This window comes from Oncorhynchus nerka, unplaced genomic scaffold (genome assembly GCF_034236695.1).
Source record: "Oncorhynchus nerka isolate Pitt River unplaced genomic scaffold, Oner_Uvic_2.0 unplaced_scaffold_1524, whole genome shotgun sequence".
Classification (NCBI taxonomy): domain Eukaryota; kingdom Metazoa; phylum Chordata; class Actinopteri; order Salmoniformes; family Salmonidae; genus Oncorhynchus; species Oncorhynchus nerka.
Window position 1 is genome coordinate 54,006 of NW_027039790.1, and position 18,629 is coordinate 72,634.

Below are 18,629 nucleotides of genomic sequence, written 5' to 3' on the forward strand. Positions count from 1 at the left end.
TAGTGGAGCCGGCTGGTTGAGAGGGCCCTATTGGAGTCAGCTGGTGAGAGGGCCTTAGTGGAGCCGGCTGACTGGCTGAGGGCATTAGTGGAGCCAGCGTGGTGAGAGAGCCAGTGGAGCCATCTGGCTGAGAGGGCCTTAGTGGAGCCCTCTGGTTGAGAGGGCCCTAGGAGCTGGTTGAGAGGGCCTTAGTGGAGAAGGCTGACTGAGAGGGCCTTTTGTGGAGCCCACTGGCTGTGAGGGCCCTAGTGGAGCTGGATGGCTGAGAGTGGAGCCAGCTTAGTGGAGCCATAGTGGAGCCATCTGGCTGAGAGGGCCTTATTGGAGCCAGCTGGTTGAGAGGGCCCTATAGGAGCCAGCTGGTTGAGAGGGCCTTAGTGGAGCCGGATGACTGAGAGGGCCTTAGTGGAGCCGGATGGTTGAGAGGGCCTTAGTGGAGCCGGCTGACTGAGAGGGCCTTAGTGGAGCCGGCTGGTTGAGAGGGCCCTAGTGGAGCCCACTGGCTGTGAGGGCCCTAGTGGAGCCGGATGGCTGAGAAGGCCTTAGTGGAGCCAGCGTGTTGAGAGAGCCATAGTGGAGCCATCTGGCTGAGAGGGCCCTATTGGAGCCAGCTGGTTGAGAGGGCCTTAGTGGAGCCGGCTGGATGACAGGGCCTTAGTGGAGCCGGCTGGATGAGAGGGCCTTAGTGGAGCCAGCTGATTGAGAGGGACTTAGTGGAGCCGACTGGTTGAGAGGGCCTTAGTGGAGCCGGCTGACTGAGAGGGCCTTAGTGGAGCCGGCTGGTTGAGAGGGCCCTAGTGGAGCCCACTGGCTGTGAGGGCCCTGGTGGAGCTGGATGGCTGAGAAGGCCTTAGTGGAGCCAGCGTGTTGAGAGAGCCATAGTGGAGCCATCTGGCTGAGAGGGCCTTATTGGAGCCAGCTGGTTGAGAGGGCCTTAGTGGAGCCGGCTGACTGAGAGGGCCTTTGTGGAGCCGGCTGCATGAGAGGGCCCTAGTGGATCCAGCTGGTTGAGAGGGCCCTATAGGAGCCAGCTGGTTGAGAGGGCCTTAGTGGAGCCGGATGACTGAGAGGGCCTTAGTGGAGCCAGCTGGCTGAGAGGGCCCTAGTGGATCCAGCTGGTTGAGAGGGCCCTATAGGAGCCAGCTGGTTGAGAAGGCTCTAGTGGAGCCAGATGACTGAGAGGGCCTTAGTGGAGCCGGCTGGTTGAGAGGGCCTTGGTGGAGCCAGCTGACTGAGAGGGCCTTATTGGAGCCGGCTGACTGAGAGGGCGTTAGTGGAGCCGGCTGACTGAGAGGGCGTTAGTGGAGCCGGCTGGTTGAGAGGGCCTTAGTGGAGCCGGCTGACTGAGAGGGCCTTTGTGGAGCCAGCGTGTTGAGAGAGCAATAGTGGAGCCGACTGGTTGAGAGGGCCTTAGTGGAGCCGGCTGACTGAGAGGGCCTTAGTGGAGCCGGCTGGTTGAGAGGGCCCTAGTGGAGCCAGGTGGTTGAGAGGGCCTTAGTGGAGCCGGATGACTGAGAGGGCCTTATTGGTGCCGGCTGACTGAGAGGGCCCTGGTGGAGCCGGCTGGCTGAGAAGGCCTTAGTGGAGCCAGCGTGTTGAGAGAGCAATAGTGGATCCATCTGGCTGAGAGGGCCTTAGTGGAGCTGGCTGGTTGAGAGGGCCTTAGTGGAGCCAGCTGATTGAGAGGGCCTTAGTGGAGCCGGGTGACTGAGAGGGCCTTAGTGGAGCCGGCTGGTTGAGAGGGCCCTAGTGGAGCAGGCTGGTTGAGAGGGCCCTAGTGGAGCAGGCTGGTTGAGAGGGCCCTAGTGGAGCCAGCTGGCTGAGAGGGCACTAGTGGAGTCGGCTGGTTGAGAGGGCCCTAGTGGAGCCAGCTGGTTGTGAGGACCCTAGTTGAGCCAGCTGGTTGAGAAGGACCTAGTGGAGCCAGCTGACTGAGAGGCCCTTAGTGGAGCCGGGTGACTGAGAGGGCCTTAGTGGAGCCGGCTGGTTGAGAGGGCCTTAGTGGAGCTGGCTGACTGAGTGGGCCTTAGTGGAGCCGGCTGACTGAGAAGGTCTTAGTGGAGCCAGCTGCTTGAAAGGGCCCTAGTGGAGCCGGCTGGTTGAGAGGGCCTTAGTGGAGCCGGCTGGTTGAGAGGGCCCTAGTGGAGCCAGCTGGTTGTAAGGGCCCTAGTGGATCCGGCTGACTGTGAGGGCCCTAGTGGAGCCGGCTGACTGAGAGGGCCTTAGTGGAGCCAGCTGGTTGAGAGGGCCTTAGTGGAGCCGGCTGGTTGAGAGGGCCCTAGTGGAGCCAGCTGGCTGAGAGGGCCCTAGTGGAGCCAGATGGTTGAAAGGGCCCTAGTGGAGCCGGCTGACTGAGAGGGCCTTAGTGGAGCCAGCTCGTTGAGAGGGCCTTAGTGGAGCCGGCTGGTTGAGAGGGCCCTAGTGGAGCCAGCTGGCTGAGAGGGCCCTAGTGGAGCCAGATGGTTGAAAGGGCCCTAGTGGAGCCGGCTGGTTGAAAGGGCCTTAGTGGAGCCGGCTGGTTGAGAGGGCCCCTAGTGGAGCCGGCTGAATGAGAGGGTTATCTTAGTGGAGCCGACTGGTTGAGAGGGCCTTAGTGGAGCCGGCTGACTGAGAGGGCCTTAGTGGAGCCAATTGGTTGAGAGGGCCCTAGTGGATCCAGCTGGCTGAGAAGGTCTTAGTGTTGCCCTTCCTTGACACTTTCTCTCTCCTCCACAAATATCCCCTCCCCTTCTCTCTCCACCCTCCCCTTCTCTCTCCACTCCCATTTTCTCACCCATCCCCCTCTCTCCCCTCCCCTCCCTCCTCTCCCCCTCCCCTCCTCTGTCCCCCCCTCCTCTGTCCCCTCCACTTCTCTCTCCTCTCTCTCACACTGCTCATCTCTCTCTCTCTCTCTCATAGTGTTGGACCTGTTGATCTTGACTCAGCTCATAGACCTCTAGCATCTACACCCCTCCCTTCTCCTACTCTAACATAACACCAATATAATATATAATACATAATATATACTCTCATTCATTTACATAGAGACAGATACAATCAATCATTGACACACTGAATATACAACAGTCAGATGCAGGACACCATCACAACTTATCTGACATTAGTGCCTGTCCCCAGATGGACAGTTAGACTACAGTAAAGTACATTTACAGGTGATCACATCATTGTCCTGCTTTGAGACACATTTTTACTGTCTGCTTCCAGTTGCATGTTATTTTACTAACCCTGCAAATTATAATATATCTTATAATATCAAAACATATCTCAGTAACTGTCACAAGTGTATATCAGTGTAGCAAAATCTTACCTGTGAACCACAACAGGGTCATCAGTACCACTGCAGGTATCATATCTGTCTCTAACTGGGGCTCCACAGTCTGCTGTCATAAAGAGTGGACTGAAGAGTGTAAAATACTGCTAGGCTATATGACTTCTCTCTCATTACGTCCTAACTTCAATGATGTGAGATTAACTTCTTAGCAACTTATCTTGGATCAGTGGTTGAACACACGACAGCAAACTAACATGTTAAAAAAACTCCACAGGAAACTGCTGACAGAGCAGCAACATTTCACATAGTGTCCTATAATATCACCTCTAACTTTCTACTGCTTGAGTTCACCTCTTATAGAATATTGGCTTAATGTTCCAGCACCTAAATATAAACAGTACCAGCACCCAAAATGAGTACTGATGAGGTCTCATGTTAGAGCAGGAGAAGGGGGGATGTGGTGTAGAAGCTAGAGGTCTGTTACCCAAGTCAACTCAACAGGCCTGATGCTATATGTCAGGGTCAGGCTGGGCCAAGAGAGGAACAGGTTACTGGTTATGATGACATCACTGGTGAGAAGTCAGTGACAAAAATATATTCATTTGATTTAAATGTTTGTCTCTCTCTCTCTCCTCCCCTGTCTTCTTCTACCAACCCAGTCTGTTAGTAAGAACTATATCTCTCCTATCTCTCTCTCCCTCCTCCCCTGTCTCCTCCTCAGGCTGTCAGTGAGTAAGAACTATCTTTCTCTCCTATCTCTCTCTCTCCCTCCTCCCCCTGTCTCCTCCTCAGGCTGTCAGTGAGTAAGAACTGTCTCTCTCTCCTCTCTCTCTCTCTCTCTCCCTCCCCTGTCTCCTCCTCAGGCTGTCAGTGAGTAAGAACTGTCTCTCTCTCCTATCTCTCTCTCTCCCTCCTCCCCTGTCTCCTCCTCAGGCTGTCAGTGAGTAAGAACTGTCTCTCTCTCATATCTCTCTCTCTCTCTCTCCTCCCCTGTCTCCTCCTCAGGCTGTCAGTGAGTAAGAACTGTCTCTCTCTCCTATCTCTCTCTCTCTCCCTCCTCCCCTGTCTCCTCCTCAGGCTGTCAGTGAGTAAGAACTATCTCTCTCTCTCTCCCTCCTCCCCTGTCTCCTCCTCAGGCTGTCAGTGAGTAAGAACTGTCTCTCTCTCATATCTCTCTCTCTCTCCTCCCCTGTCTCCTCCTCAGTCTGTCAGTGAGTAAGAACTATCTCTCTCTCCCTCCTCCCCTGTCTCCTCCTCAGGCTGTCAGTGAGTAAGAACTATCTCTCTCTCTCCTATCTCTCTCTCTCTCCCTCCTCCCCTGTCTCCTCCTCAGTCTGTCAGTGAGTAAGAACTATCTCTCTCTCTCCCTCCTCCCCTGTCTCCTCCTCAGTCTGTCAGTGAATAAGGACTATATATCTCTCCTATCTCTCTCTCTCCCTCCTCCCCTGTCTCCTCCTCAGTCTGTCAGTGAGTAAGAACTATCTCTCTCTCTCCCTCCTCCCCTTTCTCCTCCTCAGTCTGTCAGTGAGTAAGAACTATCTCTCTCTCTCTCCCTTCTCCCCTGTCTCCTCCTCAGGCTGTCAGTGAGTAAGAACTGTCTCTCTCTCCTATCTCTCTCTCTCTCCCTCCTCCCCTGTCTCCTCCTCAGGCTGTCAGTGAGTAAGAACTGTCTCTCTCTCTATCTCTCTCTCTCTCCTCCCCCTGTCTCCTCCTCAGGCTGTCAGTGAGTAAGAACTGTCTCTCTCTCCTATCTCTCTCTCTCTCCTCCTCCCCTGTCTCCTCCTCAGGCTGTCAGTGAGTAAGAACTGTCTCTCTCCTATCTCTCTCTCTCTCTCCACCCCTGTCTCCTCCTCAGTCTGTCAGTGAGTAAGAACTATCTCTCTCTCCTCTCCTCCCCTGTCTCCTCCTCAGGCTGTCAGTGAGTAAGAACTATCTCTCTCTCCTATCTCTCTCTCTCTCCCTCCTCCCCTGTCTCCTCCTCAGTCTGTCAGTGAGTAAGAACTATATCTCTCTCTCCTCTCCTCCCCTGTCTCCTCCTCAGTCTGTCAGTGAATAAGGACTATATATCTCTCCTATCTCTCTCTCCCTCCTCCCCTGTCTCCTCCTCAGTCTGTCAGTGAGTAAGAACTATCTCTCTCTCTCTCTCCTCCCCTTTCTCCTCCTCAGTCTGTCAGTGAGTAAGAACTATCTCTCTCTCTCCCTTCTCCCCTGTCTCCTCCTCAGTCTGTCAGTGAGTAAGAACTGTCTCTCTCTCCTATCTCTCTCTCTCCCTCCTCCCCTGTCTCCTCCTCAGGCTGTCAGTGAGTAAGAACTGTCTCTCTCCTATCTCTCTCTCTCTCTCTCTCCCCTGTCTCCTCCTCAGTCTGTCAGTGAGTAAGAACTATCTCTCTCTCTCCTATCTCTCTCTCTCTCCCTCCTCCCCTGTCTCTGCCTCAGTCTGTCAGTGAGTAAGAACTATCTCTCTTTCCTATCTCTCTCTCTCTCTCCCTCCCCTGTCTCCTCCTCAGTCTGTCAGTGAGTAAGAACTATCTCTCTCTCTCCCTCCTCCCTGTCTCCTCCTCAGTCTGTCAGTGAGTAAGATCTCTCTCCTATCTCTCTCTCTCTCCCTCCTCCCCTGTCTCCTCCTCAGTCTGTCAGTGAGTAAGAACTATCTCTCTCTCCCTCCTCCCTGTCTCCTCCTCAGTCTGTCAGTTAGTAAGAACTATCTCTCTCTCTCCTATCTCTCTCTCTCCCTCCTCCTCCCTGTCTCCTCCTCAGTCTGTCAGTGAGTAGGATCTCTCTCCTATCTCTCTCTCTCTCCCTCCTCCCCTGTCTCCTCCTCAGTCTGTCAGTGAGTAAGAACTATCTCTCTCTCTCCCTCCTCCCCTTTCTCCTCCTCAGTCTGTCAGTGAGTAAGAACTATCTCTCTCTCTCTCCCTTCTCCCTTGTCTCCTCCTCAGGCTGTCAGTGAGTAAGAACTGTCTCTCTCTCCTATCTCTCTCTCTCTCCCTCCTCCCCTGTCTCCTCCTCAGGCTGTCAGTGAGTAAGAACTGTCTCTCTCTCATATCTCTCTCTCTCTCTCTCCTCCCCTGTCTCCTCCTCAGTCTGTCAGTGAGTAAGAACTGTCTCTCTCTCCTATCTCTCTCTCTCTCCCTCCTCCCCTGTCTCTGCCTCAGTCTGTCAGTGAGTAAGAACTGTCTCTCTTTCCTATCTCTCTCTCTCTCTCTCCTCCCCTGTCTCCTCCTCAGTCTGTCAGTGAGTAAGAACTATCTCTCTCTCTCCCTCCTCCCCTGTCTCCTCCTCAGTCTGTCAGTGAGTAAGATCTCTCTCCTATCTCTCTCTCTCTCCCTCCTCCCCTGTCTCCTCCTCAGTCTGTCAGTGAGTAAGAACTATCTCTCTCTCCCTCCTCCCCTGTCTCCTCCTCAGTCTGTCAGTTAGTAAGAACTATCTCTCTCTCTCTATCTCTCTCTCTCCCTCCTCCCCTGTCTCCTCCTCAGTCTGTCAGTGAGTAAGAACTCTCCTATCTCTCTCTCTCCCTCCTCCTGTCTCCTCCTCAGTCTGTCAGTTAGTAAGACCTATTTCTCTCTCCCTCCTCCCCCTGTCTCCTCCTCAGTTTGTCAGTGAGTAAGAACTATCTCTCTCTCCTCCTCCCCTCCTCCCCTGTCTCCTCCTCAGTCTGTCAGTGAGTAAGAACTCTCTCTCTCCCCTCCTCCCCCTGTCTCCTCCTCAGTCTGTCAGTGAGTAAGAACTATCTCTCTCCTATCTCTCTCTATCTCTCTCTCCTTCCTCCCCTGTCTCCTCCTCAGTCTGTCAGTGAGTAAGATCTATCTGTCTCTCCTATCTCTCTCCCTCCTCCCCTGTCTCCTCCTCAGTCTGTCAGTGAGTAAGAACTATCTCTCTCTCCTATCTCTCTCCCCTCCTCCCCTGTCTCCTCCTCAGTCTGTCAGTGAGTAAGAACTATCTCTCTCTCCCTCCTCCCCTGTCTCCTCCTCAGGCTGTCAGTGAGTAAGAACTATCTCTCTCTTATCTCTCTCTCTCTCTCCTCCCCTGTCTCCTCCTCAGTCTGTCAGTGAGTAAGAACTATCTCTCTCTCCTATCTCTCTCTCCCTCCTCCCCTGTCTCCTCCTCAGTCTGTCAGTGAGTAAGAACTATCTCTCTCCCTATCTCTCCTCCCCTCCTCCCTGTCTCCTCCTCAGTCTGTCAGTGAGTAAGAACTATCTCTCTCTCTCTCTCCTCCTCCCCTGTCTCCTCCTCAGTCTGTCAGTGAGTAAGAACTACTATCTCTCTCTCCTATCTCTCTCTCCCTCCTCCCCTGTCTCCTCCTCAGGCTGTCAGTGAGTAAGAACTATCTCTCTCTCCTATCTCTCTCTCCCTCCTCCCCTGTCTCCTCCTCAGTCTGTCAGTGTGTAAGAACTATCTCTCTCCTATCACTCTCTCTCTCCCTCCTCCCCTGTCTCCTCCTCAGTCTGTCAGTGAGTAAGAACTCTCTCTCTCTCCCTCCTCCCCTGTCTCCTCCTCAGTCTGTCAGTGAGTAAGAACTATCTCTCTCTCCTATCTCTCTCTCTCTCCCTCCTCCCCTGTCTCCTCCTCAGTCTGTCAGTGAGTAAGAACTGTCTCTCTCTCCTATCTCTCTCTCCCCTCCTCCCCTGTCTCCTCCTCAGTCTGTCAGTGAGTAAGAACTATCTCTCTCTCCTATCTCTCTCTCTCCCTCTCCCCCTGTCTCCTCCTCAGTCTGTCAGTGTGTAAGAACTATCTCTCTCCTATCTCTCTCTCCTCCCCCCCGTCTCCTCCTCAGTCTGTCAGTGAGTAAGAACTATCTCTCTCTCTCTCCCTCCTCCCCTGTCTCCTCCTCAGTCTGTCAGTGTGTAAGAACTATCTCTCTCCTATCTCTCTCTCTCTCTCTCTCCTCCTCCCCCCCTGTCTCCTCCTCAGTCTGTCAGTGAGTAAGAACTATCTCTCTCTCCTATCTCTCTCTCCCTCCCTCCCCTGTCTCCTCCTCAGTCTGTCAGTGAGTAAGAACTATCTCTCTCTCCCTCTCTCCCCTCCTCCCTGTCTCCTCCTCAGTCTGTCAGTGAGTAAGAACTATCTCTCTCTCCCTCCTCCCCTGTCTCCTCCTCAGTCTGTCAGTGAGTAAGTTCTCTCTCTCTTATCTCTCTCTCTCTCTCCTCCCTCCTCCCCTGTCTCCTCCTCAGTCTGTCAGTGAGTAAGAACTATCTCTCTCTCCTATCTCTCTCTCCTCCTCCCCTGTCTCCTCCTCAGTCTGTCAGTGAGTAAGAACTATCTCTCTCTCTCCTCTCTCTCTCTCCCTCCTCCCCTGTCTCCTCCTCAGTCTGTCAGTGAGTAAGAACTATCTCTCTCCTCCTCCTCCCCTGTCTCCTCCTCAGTCTGTCAATGAGTAAGAACTATCTCTCTCCTATCTCTCTCTCCCCTCCTCCCCTGTCTCCTCCTCAGTCTGTCAGTGAGTAAGAACTATCTCTCTCCTATCTCTCTCTCTCCCTCCTCCCCTGTCTCCTCCTCAGTCTGTCAGTGAGTAAGAACTATCTCTCTCTCCTATCTCTCTCTCTCCCCTCCTCCCCTGTCTCCTCCTCAGTCTGTCAGTGAGTAAGAACTATCTCTCTCCTATCTCTCTCTCCCTCCTCCCTGTCTCCTCCTCAGTCTGTCAGTGAGTAAGAACTATCTCTCTCTCTCTCTTCCTCCTGTCTCCTCCTCAGTCTGTCAGTGAGTAAGATCTATCTCTCTCTCCCAGCCTTGTGAGTCTCTCTCCCAGCCTTAAAGACCCCCCATCCACAAAAAGGGGACATATCTGCGTATGTTGTGGTCTTGTGAATTCTGACTGAATTCTGGTAAAGAGGATGCTCTTTTATCTCAGCATGTCTACAGATTCTCTTTTCTCCCTGTATTTGTTGGCTTGGAAATGTTGATACCGGAGACAGTTATCAGAAGAAACTGTGTAACTAAGCATTTATAGAGGCTGAGAAATGCATTCTAATGAATTGGAGGGTTGGTTATCCTCCAACAATGTCCCAATGGACGGCAGAAATGTCTCGTTATGTATCACTAGATTTGATTTACTGGTCAACGTTCATGAGGTCAGGATGCCTTATATGGAAAACTGTAGGACAAAAGGATTCTGTATAAAAACATGACCACTTCCTGTTTTCAACAGCTGTTGGGTTGTTCAGTCCTGCCCTGGGGTCTGCTGTCCTGTGTGTTGTGACTCTGGCCTTGACCTAACACACCTGAAACCAATAGTGAATGTTTCACTAAGATCCTAAAGCTGAGTGGGATGTGTTGGGTTGGGGTGGTGGAGGACGGGCCGACCCAGATACACCTTACAGTATGTACAAAAGTATGTGGACGCCCCTTCAAATTAGTGGATTTGGCTATTTCAGCCACACCCCTTCCTGACCTGTGAATAAAATCGAGCACACTGCCATGCAATCTCCATAGACAAACAATGGCAGTAGAATGGCCTTACTGAAGAACTCAGTGACAATCAACACGTCACCATCATAGTATGCTACCTTTCCAACAAGTCTGTTGGTCTAATTTCCACCCTGCTTTAGCTGCCCCGTCAACTGTAAGTGCTGTTATTGTGACGTGGAAACGTCTAGGAGCAGCAGTGGCTTAGCCTCGAAGTGGTAGCTCACACAAGCTCACAGAACGGGACCGCGAGTGCTGAAGTTTGTCGCGTGTAAAAATCATCTGTCCTCGGTTGCAACACTCACTTCCGAATTCCAAACTTCCTCTGGAAGAAACTTCAGCACAAGAACTGTTCGTCTGGAGCTTCATGAAATGGGTTTCTACAGCAGAGCAGCAGCACACAAGCCTAAGATCACCATGTGCAATGCCAAGCGTCTGCTGGAGTGGAAACACTTTCTCTGGAGTGTTGAATCACGTTTCACCATCTGGCAGTCCGTACCACAAACCTGGGTTTGGCAGATGACAGGAGAACGCTACCTGCCCCAAAGCATAGTGCCAACTGTAAAGTTTGGTGGAGGAGGAATAATGGTCTGGGGTTGTTTTTAATGGATCGTGTTAGGCCCCTTAGTTTCATTGAAGGGAAATCTAATCTCTACAGCATACAATGACATTCTAGACTATTCTGTGATTCCAACTTTGTGGCAACAGTTTGGGGATGGCCCTTTCCTGTTTCAGCATGACAATGCCCCTGTACACAAAGCGAGGTCCATACAGAAATAGTTTGTTGAGATCGATGTGGAAGAACTTTACTGGCCTTCACAGAGCCCTGACCTAAACCCCATTGAATACCTTTAGGGATGAATTGAAACGTCGACTGAGCCAGGCCTAATCGCCCAACCTCACTAATGCTGTTGTGGCTGAATGGAAGCAAGTCCCTGCAGCAATGTTCCATCATCTAGTGGAAAGCCTTCCCAGAAGACTGGAGGCTGTTATAGCAGCAATGTTCCAACATCTAGTGGAAAGCTTTCCCAGAACAGTGGAGGCTGTTATAGCAGCAAAGGGGGGACCAACTCCATATTAATGCCCATGATTTTGGAATCAGATGTTAGATGAGCAGGTGTCCACATACTTTTGGTCATGTAGTGTACATTCCCCTTCCATGCAAATGTGTAACTCTCTTTGCAGATGAGATTAAATCTAATTTAATACATTTGCTTTTGTCAGTTTTCTAAATCATTAATTTCAGAGGTCAGGGGTCAAGCTGAGCCGGACCAAGAGTGGAAAAGGTTGCTGGTTATGATGACATCACTGGTGAGAAGTCAGTAAAGACAAGATATTCAGTTGGCTGCATGTTAGTCTGTCAGCCCTATCTCTGTTGACATCTTATTTCTCTCCTCGCCTTCTCGCTCTCTCTCCTCCTGTCTTCTGTCCCCTCGTCTCTCTCCTTCCTCTCTCTCTCTTCCTGACAGATAGTATCAGACCTGTTGACTTGGGTAACAGACCTCTATCATCTACACCCCCCTTCTCCTACTCTAACATCAGACCATTATAATATATAATATGTCAAGTATTAGTAGTTCCATAAAACACTACTTGTTATTGGGTTTTAGAATGGTTTGTATGGACACATGACTTTCTCCATGTGGGATAATAAAGTTGACTAATATTGAACTGCTATAATCACTGTAGATTTATATTCTACCTACCTGGTGGACTGACGCTTTGAACCTGGAGATCTGAAAAGAAAGAGAGAGACAGAGGAGAAAGAGAGAGAAAGAGACAGAGAGATAGAGAGAAACAAAGGAGAAAGGGAGGAGTCAGAGGAAGAGAGAGACAGAGGTTAAATGAACATCAACATGACCTTTCATGATGTGATGGGGAAGACAGGCTTATCGTTGGTATGGTGCAACAACACCCATGTGTAAACACATTCCCCCTCTCTGCTCTTATCCTTCCCTCCGTCCTACCCTCCTCTCCCCTACCCACCTTTCTCCTTCTCAAATCTCTCTCCACTACCCTCCTCCCTTCACTCTCCCCTTCCCTCCTCTCCTTCCTCCTATCCCCAACCCCAACAACCTCTCTCACCTCTCCTCTCTCAATTCAAATCTCCTGCCTCCTCTCCCCTACCCTTCACTATACTCTTCCATCCTCTCTCTCCTCCTTACTCCTCCTCCTCTCCTCCACAAATTCTCTCTCCCTCCACTGTTCTCTCTCCCTCCACCCTCCTCTCCCTCCACGCCTCCTCCTCCTCCTCCTCCCACCCTTCTCTCTCCTCCACCCTCCTCTCTCCTCCACCTCTCTCTCCTCCACCCCTCCCTACTCCTTCCTCTCCTCCACCCTCCTCTCTCCTCCACCTCTCTCTCTCCTCTACCTTCCACCCTCCCCAGACCCTCCTCTCTCCCCCACCCTTCCCCTCCTCTCCTCCACCCTCCTCTCTCCTCCACCCTTCTCTCTCCTCCACCCTTCTCTCTGCCCTACCCTCCACCTCCCTCCACCCTCCTCTCTCTCCTCCACCCTTCTCTCTCCTCCACCTTCTCTCCTCCTCTACCCTCCTCTCTCCTCCACCCTTCTCTCTCCACCCTCTACCCTCCACCCTCCCCTACCCTCCTCTCTCCTCCACCCTTCTCTCTCCTCTACCTTCCACCCTCCCCTACCCTCTCTCTCTCCTCCACCCTTCTCTCTCTCCACCCTTCCCTCTCTCTCTACCCTCCTCCCCTTGCCCTCCTCTCTCTCCTCCCTCTCTCTCCCCTACCCTCCTGTCTCTTCTACTCCTCCTTTCTCCCTCCCCTCCTCAAACATTTTCTCTCTGTCCTATCTTGCTCTATGCCCTCGCTCCCTTCTCTCCCCTCCTCCCATCTCCCCTCCTCCCATCCTCTCCCTACTCCTCCTCTCTCTCTCTCCTCCTCCTCAAATCTTTCTCCCCACCCTCCTCTCTATTCCATCTCTCTCCTCACTCTCACTTCCTGACATATAGTGTTGAACCTGTTGATCTTGACTCAGCTCATAGACCTCTATCATCTACACCCTCCCTTCTCCTACTCTAACATAACACCAATATAATATATAATACATAATATATACTCTCATTCATTTACATTGAGACAGATACAATCAATCATTGACACACTGAATATACAACAGTCAGATGCATGACACCATCACAACTTAACTGACATTAGTGCCTGTCCCCAGATGGACAGTTAGACTACAGTAAAGTACATTTACAGGTGATCACATCATTGTCCTGCTTTGAGACACATTTTTACTGTCTGCTTCCAGTTGCATGTTATTTTACTAACCCTGCAAATTATAATATATCTTACAATATCAAATCATATCTCAGTAACTGTCACAAGTGTATATCACTATAACAGCATCCTACCTGTGCTCCACAACAGGGTCATCAGTATCATTGCAGGTATCATGTCTGTCTCTAACTGGGGCTCCACTGACATACACAAGTCACTGTCATGTAGAGAGGACTGAAGACTGGAACGTGCTGCTCAGCTATATGACTTCTATGTCATTAGTTCATTACGTCTTTGATGTGAGATAAACTTCTTAGCAACTTATCTTGGATCAGTGGTTGAACACACTACAGCAAACTGAAAACTTCCACAGGAAACTGTTGACAGAGCAGCAACATTTCACATAATGATGACATCACTGGTGAGAAGTCAGTGATAAAAAGATGAAGAGGAAAGAGGAGATGGGGAGAAGAGGAGAGGGGAGAGAAGAGGAGAGGGGGAGAAGAAGAGAGGGGAGGAGAGGGGAGAGGAGAGGTGGGAGAAGAGGAGATGGGGGATAAGAGGAGAGGGGAGAGAAGAGGAGAGGAGAGGGGGAGAAGAGGAGAGGAGAGATGAGGAGAGGAGAGAAGAGGAGAGAAGAGGAGAGGGAGGAGAGGGGAGAGAAGAGGGGAGAGGTGGGAGAAGAGGAGATGGCTGATAAGAGGAGAGGGGAGAGAAGAGGAGAGGGGGAAGAAGAGGAGAGGGGAGAAGAAGAGAGGGGAGGAGAGGGGAGAGGTGGGAGAAGAGGAGATGGCTGATAAGAGGAGAGGGGAGAGAAGAGGAGAGGGGGAGATGAGGAGAGGGGGAGAAGAAGAGAGGGGAGGAGAGGGGGGAGAAGAGGAGAGATGAGGAGAGGAGAGAAGAGGAGAGGGAGAGAAGAGGAGAGGGGAGGAGAGGAGAGATGAGGAGGGGAGAGGAGAGGGGAGAGAAGAGGAGAGGGGGAGAAGAAGAGAGGGGAGGAGAGGGGGAGAAGAGGAGAGGAGAGATGAGGAGAGGAGAGGAGAGGGGAGGAGAGATGAGGAGGGGAGAGGAGAGGAGAGGAGAGAGAAGAGGAGAGGGGGAGAAGAAGAGAGGGGAGGAGAGGGGAGAGGAGAGGAGAGAGGTGAGGGGAGAGAAGAGGAAAGGGAAGAGGAGAGGAGAGGGGAGAGAAGAGGAGAGGGGGAGAGAAGAGGAGAGGAGAGGAGAGATGAGGAGGGGAGAGGAGAGGAGAGGGGAGAGAAGAGGAGAGGGGGAGAAGAAGAGAGGGGAGGAGAGGGGAGAGGAGAGGAGAGAGGTGAGGGGAGAGAAGAGGAGAGGGAAGAGGAGAGGAGAGGGGAGAAAGAGGAGAGGGGAGAGAAGAGGAGAGGAGAGGGGGAGAAGAGGAGAGGAGAGATGGGGAGAGGAGAGAAGAGGAGAGGGGAGAGAAGAGGAGAGGGGAGAGGTGGGAGAAGAGGAGATGGCTGATAAGAGGAGAGGGGAGAGGAGAGGAGAGGGAGAGGTGGGAGAGGAGAGGGGGAGAAGAGGAGAGGGAGAGATGAGGAGAGGGGGAGAAGAAGAGAGGGGAGGAGAGGAGAGATGAGGAGAGGAGAGAAGAGGAGAGGGAGAGAAGAGGAGAGGGGAGGAGAGATGAGGAGTGGAGAGGAGAGGAGAGGGGAGAGAAGAGGAGAGGGGGAGATGAGGAGAGGGGGAGAAGAAGAGAGGGGAGGAGAGGGGGAGAAGAGGAGAGGAGAGATGAGGAGAGGAGAGAAGAGGAGAGGGGGAGAGAAGAGGAGAGGGGAGGAGAGGAGAGATGAGGAGGGGGAGAGGAGAGGGGAGAGAAGAGGAGAGGGGGAGAAGAAGAGAGGGGAGGAGAGGGGGAGAAGAGGAGAGGAGAGATGAGGAGAGGAGAGAAGAGGAGAGGGAGGAGAGATGAGGAGGGGAGAGGAGAGAGAGGGGAGAGAAGAGGAGAGGGGGAGAAGAAGAGAGGGGAGGAGAGGGGAGAGGAGAGGAGAGAGGTGAGGGGAGAGAAGAGGAAAGGGAAGAGGAGAGGAGAGGGGAGAGAAGAGGAGAAGAGAAGAGGAGAGGAGAGATGAGGAGGGGAGAGAAGAGGAGAGGGGGAGAAGAAGAGAGGGGAGGAGAGGGGAGAGGAGAGGAGAGGAGAGAGGTGAGGGGAGAGAAGAGGAGAGGGAAGAGGAGAGGAGAGGGGAGAGAAGAGGAGAGGGAGAGAAGAGGAGAGGAGAGGGGAGAAGAGGAGAGGAGAGATGGGGAGAGGAGAGAAGAGGAGAGGGGAGAGAAGAGGAGAGGGGAGAGGTGGGAGAAGAGGAGATGGCTGATAAGAGGAGAGAGGAGAGGAGAGGGGAGAGGTGGGAGAGGAGAGGGGGAGAAGAGGAGAGGAGAGATGAGGAGAGGGGGAGAAGAAGAGAGGGGAGGAGAGGAGAGATGAGGAGAGGAGAGAAGAGGAGAGGGGAGAGAAGAGGAGAGGGGAGGAGAGATGAGGAGGGGAGAGGAGAGGAGAGGGAGAGAAGAGGAGAGGGGAGAGAAGAGGAGAGTAGAGATGAGGAGGGGAGAGGGGAGAGAAGAGGAGAGGGGGAGAAGAAGAGCGGGGAGGAGAGGGGAGAGAAGAGGAGAGGAGAGGGGAGAGGTGAGGGGAGAGAAGAGGAGAGGGAAGAGGAGAGGGGAGAGAAGAGGAGAGGAGAGGGGGAGAAGAGGAGAGGAGAGATGGGGAGAGGAGAGAAGAGGAGATGGGAGAGAAGAGGAGAGGGGAGAGGGGAGGGGGAGAAGAGGAGAGGAGAGATGAGGAGAGGAGAGAAGAGGAGAGGGAGAGAAGAGGAGAGGGGAGGAGAGGAGAGATGAGGAGGGGAGAGGAGAGGGGAGAGAAGAGGAGAGGGGAGAGAAGAGGAGAGGGAAGAGGAGAGGAGAGGGAAGAGGAGAGATGAGGAGGAGAGAGGAGAGGGGGAGAATAGGAGATGGGAGAGAAGAGGAGGGGAGAGGAGAGGAGAGGGGAGAGAAGAGGAGAGGAGAGATGAGGAGGGGAGAGGAGAGGAGAGGGGAGAGAAGAGGAGAGGCGAGATGAGGAGAGGAGAGGGAGAGGAGAGGAGAGGGGGAGAAGAGGAGAGGAGAGATGAGGAGAGGAGAGAAGAGGAGAGGGGAGAGAAGAGGAGAGGGGAGGAGAGATGAGGAGGGGAGAGGAGAGGAGAGGGGAGAGAAGAGGAGAGGGGGAGAAGAAGAGAGGGAGGAGAGGGGAGAGAAGAGGAGAGGAGAGATGAGGAGGGGAGAGGAGAGGAGAGGGGAGAGAAGAGGAGAGGGGGAGAGAAGAGGAGAGGAGAGGGAGAGGTGAGGGGAGAGAAGAGGAGAGGAGAGGGGAGAGAAGAGGAGAGGGAGAGAAGAGGAGAGGGGGAGAAGAGGAGAGGAGAGATGAGGAGAGGAGAGAAGAGGAGAGGGGAGAGAAGAGGAGAGGGGAGAGAAGAGGAGAGGGGAGAGGTGGGAGAAGAGGAGATGGCTGATAAGAGGAGAGGGGAGAGAAGAGGAGAGGGAAGAGGAGAGGTGAGGGGAGAGAAGAGGAGAGGGAAGAGGGAGAGGAGAGGGGGAGAGAAGAGGAGAGGGGAGGAGAGAGGAGAGAAGAGGGAGAAGAGGAAATGGCTGATAAGAGGAGAGGGGAGAGAAGAGGAGAGGGGGAGAAGAGGAGAGGGGAGAAGAGGAGAGGGAAGAGGAGAGGTGAGGGGAGAGAAGAAGAGAGGGGGAGAAGGGGAGAGGAGAGGTGGGAAAAGAGGAGATGGGGAGAAGAGGAGAGAGAGAAGAGGAGGTGGGAGAAGATGAGTGAGGAGAGGGGGATAAGAAGTGAGGGGGAGAAGAGGAGAGTTGGGAGAAAACAAGATGGGGAGCAGAGGAGAGGGAGAGAAGAGGAGATGGGGAGAAGAGGAGATGGGAGAGAAGAGGAGAGGGGAGAGGTGGGAGAAGAGGAGATGGGTGATAAGAGGAGAGGGGGAGAAGAGGAGAGGGGGAAAGAGAGGAGAGGGGAGAGAAGAGGAGGGGGGAGAAGAGGAGAGGGTGGAGGAGGTACTGAGGCACCGTTCCACTCAGAGGACTCTACTTTTTGTTATCAGTTCTGCATTTGTGACACCAGATTACCACCTAGTGGCCATAAGAGGAACTGTCCTGTCAGTGTGTTTTTACTGCTGGCTCAAAACAACACATGACCTGCAAACAGGATATGATTCATGTGTGAGTACTAAAAGCACATGAATGTAGTATATTATAGTATATTTATTATATATGTGGGTCTGATAAGTAAACACTCTTAATGTTTGCTGTTTTATCACTCAGAAGAACATTGGGAACTATGTAACCAAACACATGTGAAACCTCATGATATGAGTGATAAGAAGTGTTTAAAAAGGTGAGTTCTGAACCCTGTAGACTACAGCACTACTTCTGAAGAAGACCAGAGTCATTTCAGAATGAAGACTGCTATAGTTCTGTTGCTGTTGCTGTTCTGTCTGTCTGGGGCCTGGACTCAGGGAGAGAGTGGAGGGGTGACTAGTAGTTCTGTCTGTCTGGGGCCTGGACTCAGGGAGAGAGTGGAGGGGTGACTAGTAGTTCTGTCTGTCTGGGGCCTGGACTCAGGGAGAGAGTGGAGGGGTGGCTAGTAGTTCTGTCTGTCTGTCTGTCTGTCTGTCTGTCTGTGGCATGGACTCAGGGAGAGAGTGGAGGGGTGGCTAGTAGTTCTGTCTGTCTGTCGGTCTGGGGCATGGACTCAGGGAGAGAGTGGAGGGGTGGCTAGTAGTTCTGTCTGTCTGTCTGTCTGTCGGACTGGGGTATGGACTCAGGGAGAGAGTGGAGGGGTGGCTAGTAGTTCTGTCTGTCGGTCTGTCTGTCGGTCTGGGGCATGGACTCAGGGAGAGAGTGGAGGGGTGGCTAGTAGTTCTGTCTGTCTGTCTGTCTGTCTGTCTGTCTGTCTGTCTGTGGCATGGACTCAGGGAGAGAGTGGAGGGGTGGCTAGTAGTTCTGTCTGTCTGTCTGTCGGTCTGGGGCCTGGACTCAGGGAGAGAGTGGAGGGATGGCTAGTAGTTCTGTCTGTCTGTCGGTCTGGGGCATGGACTCAGGGAGAGAGTGGAATATGTACACTAAATCACCAACAGTATGTGGACACCTGCTCACCTAACATCTCATTCCAAAATCATAGGTATTAATATGGAGTTGGTCCCCCCTTTACTGCTATAACAGCCTCCACTCTTCTGGGAAGGCTTTCCACTAGATGTTGGAACATTGCTGCTATAACAATCTCCACTCTTCTGGGAAGGCTTTCCACTAGATGTTGGAACATTGCTGCTATAACAGCCTCTACTCTTCTGGGAAGGCTTTCCACTAGATGATGGAACATTGCTGCTATAACAGCCTCTACTCTTCTGGGAAGGCTTTCCACTAGATGTTGGAACATTGCTGCTATAACAATCTCCACTCTTCTGGGAAGGCTTTCCACTCGATGTTGGAACATTGCTGCTATAACAGCCTCCACTCTTCTGGGAAGGCTTTCCACTAGATGATGGAACATTGCTGTGAGGACTTGCTTCCATTCAGCCACAAGAGCATTAGTGAGGTCGGAAACTGATGTTGGGCGATGAGGCCTGGCTCGCAGTCGGCGTTCCAATTCATCCCAAAGGCGTTCAACGTCATTGAGGTCAGGGCTTTGTGAAGTTCTTCCACACCAATCT